This window comes from Dryobates pubescens, chromosome 1, assembly GCF_014839835.1.
Source record: "Dryobates pubescens isolate bDryPub1 chromosome 1, bDryPub1.pri, whole genome shotgun sequence".
Lineage (NCBI taxonomy): Eukaryota > Metazoa > Chordata > Aves > Piciformes > Picidae > Dryobates > Dryobates pubescens.
The window spans coordinates 36975727-36979008 of record NC_071612.1 but is presented as its reverse complement, the minus strand read 5'-3'; positions in this window follow the sequence as shown (position 1 = coordinate 36979008).

The following is a 3282-nucleotide window of genomic DNA, read 5'->3' as shown; positions in this document are numbered from 1 at the left end:
TAACTTAGACAATTGTAGCAAGAGTTCCTTTCACCTTGGCTGGATTTGGTCCTTTAACAGACACCTGAATACATTACACCTTTTCATGTAACATTTACATACCAACTCATTCACACCAAACATCCATTCCACACCACCTCTGCACCACCTCCTGTCCTCTTATACCAAAAACCTGCATGTGCCAACACTCTCCCTAATGTTTGGAAATACGGACCCTCATGGCTCCATCATGTCAAATGCTCCACATCATGGCAAGGGCTCACGCCACGTGCTGCAAATCAAAGAACACCCAAACATTCTTCACTTTTCAAATACACAGGACATCCATGCCACTGTCTCCTCCTGTTTCGAGAGAGGTCACTCAGTACATCAACATTTGAAATGCAGAGGGGACAATGGGCAGAGCAGGGATGGAGGAGGTGTGGTGTTAGAAGATGTTAAGGGCTGCCATCAGGCAGTCCTTTGATCTAGAAACACTTCCAGACCTGGTTAAAACTGCTGGGTCTGCCAAACAGATGGTAAGGACTCTCTGTGCTACCAGCTTCTTCCTCCTGCTTTTTCAATTCAAATTAAAATCAATGAGATTCTGCTCCCTTCAGAATTTGAACGTGTCTTCAAATTTCTGAACTGTCAAAGTATGAAAAGCAAACACAGGAAGGCAATGAAATGCTGACTGGTGTACAACTTTGGTTGGCATCACAGAAATATCATTCTCGATCCATACTCTCCTTTTGTTTGCCAATATAAATCTAAAGTGACTTCACAAGAAGACAGTAAAATTGCACTGGATTAAAACAGGTTCATCTAAGGCCAGAACTAAGTAACAGCAGGAAAAGCTGGTGACTATACCAAGAGCATCATGCTAGCTACTACTAAATCTTTTGGCATTTATCATGATTTGACATTAAAACTGCTTTGCCTTTGACCTAAGGGTTTAGTTAGCTAGTTCCCAGAAGAATGAAAAACTGGGACACAACTACTGTGTCCTGAGCATGTTCATGCAAGAAAACTATAGGAGCTCCTTTTCACAGCCCTAATGAAATGTTTCATGTCCATGTGTATGTTCTAACACAGCAATTCTGATTATTTTATAAGCTTATAATAAAAAAATGACACTTTATTAGCTACATGATAGTATTTCAACAATACCTTGTTGTGACATGATACAGTGTAATTACTTAGAAGCTACAATTCATTGTTATGTCATTGAGTTAAAGCCTTCAGGGCTTCAGATTGGTGTCTTAGTTTGCTTTTTAAAGCCACAGAGACTAGCAAGCTAAGTCAAGGGATGCATTAAAACATTCTAGCAACACATAGACCAAACGTGTGCCTGCATACAGCAGCATGTTTGAAAACATTCTCCCTATCATTTCCCTTTCCCTTTTGTGTTACAGCATTATTGAGTTCATACAGACAACACAAATTTCGACCCAAATATGCACCCAAATGTGCAGAAAACATGTATGTTATGCTGAAGTCCTACTGAAGCAATTAAATACATAGACTGATCCTACACAGCTGGAGATGTTCAGCACCTACCACTGGCTTCACACACCAGACAAAGCCTGTAAAGTCCCACATGGCGAAGAAGAAGCATCACTGACTTTTCATCTGTCCACGCAGTTTGCACTGCAGAACAGGGCCTTACGAAGCACAGCATTTGCCTCTTCCTTGACATCATTTTTAGGTACCATCTAGTATCACTCAAGAGCTGATGATTTTATTTGAGACAGTGTTACAACTTTAAGCACAATACCGTTTAATTAGTAGAAGCAGCTTTCCCTCCCTGACGGAGTTGAAACAGTAGGCCAGGAGATAAATGTTTTAAAAAGCATTACTCTAAGTGCGGCTGCTTGGTTCGTCCGTAGGTAGGAAGGTAACTGGCTCCCGTTTCACAGGACGTTGGTCCGTGAAACTGTCTCAAGCTGTAGGCGCAGTTTTGGGACAAATCCGCGCCCCCACCCCCTCCTCGGCGTGCCCCGCGCTGCCCCAGCGCCTTGGGAGCCGCGGGGCCAGGCCAGGCCTCCTTAACCGGGACAGCCCAGGCAGGGCGGCAGTCACCGCCGCTCCCCTTCTCCTGCCCCTCCAGCCGCAAGAGTAACCCGTAGAGGAAGGAATGGAGGACACACACCTGCTCCGGGCCGGTGCCAGCCGCGGAGCTAGGCAGGCGAGCAGGGGCAACGCGAGGAGATCCGGCCCACCCAGGGGCGACCCAGCCGAGCGGAGCTAAGCATCTCCCCGTCTGCCCCCTTCCTTCACGCCTGTCCCCGGGGGAGGGCGAGAGCGCACCGGAGCACGGCGTGTTGATCCCAGCCATTAAAAAAACCCACCCCAGCAGGGGCCTCAGGCAGCCGGCAGTCCCAGCGGGCGAGTCGCCAACCCAGGGCGGAGGCGGCCCGACACCTCTGCCCCACGCCCGGCCTCGCCTTGGCTCGCCTCGCTTCGCCTCGCCCGGCCGCGGCCCGGCCCGGCCACCTCCCCGGCGCGCCGGGGCGCGGCGCGGGCAGCCCCGCGGGCGGGCAAGGGCTAGGGGAACCGCCACCGGGTTCCGCGCCGCCCTGCTGCTTTTCCCAGCCCCCGCCAGCGAAGCCAGTTCGATGGCAGCGCCCCAGAGCGAGCACCTCCCTTCCTTCCCCCACCCCGGGCGCTGGGTGTTGCTGTTGTTTTGCTGCCGCGGCCGCCGCAGGTCGGCCGGGGTGGGCGCTGAGGGAGGGAGAGGAAGGGGTGCGCTGCACTGCAGGGCCGGGTGCCAGGCGCACGCCTCTGCCTGACACACGGGCGGGAAGGAGGAGCTGGACGGGCAGGTTTGTCAGCGGGGCGGTGGCGGCCCCGCTCCCTTCCCTCCCCTCCCGGGGCTGCTGGGGATAATTAATGTCTGTGCGAATCTGTCTGCCCCCCGGAGGCAGGGTGGGAGGCGCGGAGTCAGTGCGTGGCCGCCTGTTTGTGCGAGGTGACTCGCCCCGGCCCCTCGGCGGAGCCTCCACCCCGCGGGCGGGGAACCGCCCGGCCCGCCCGGCCGCGCTCCCCGCCGTGACCCTCCCACCGCCACTCACCCCGCCGGCCCGGGGAGCCTGGCAGGGCGAGCGGCGCCGGCGTCATGTGACAGTGCGGCCTGGTGCCAGGAGCCCGGGGGGGAAGGCGAGCGGGAGGGCGGAGGGCGGGAGGCAGGGCGGCGGGCAGCTCCTCCTTGCACACACACCCGGAGCCACCGCGGAGGCGCCTCAGCCACGGGAACGTGGGACACGCCGGCATCGTGCGTCGGTGCTGCGGGAGCGCCCCCAG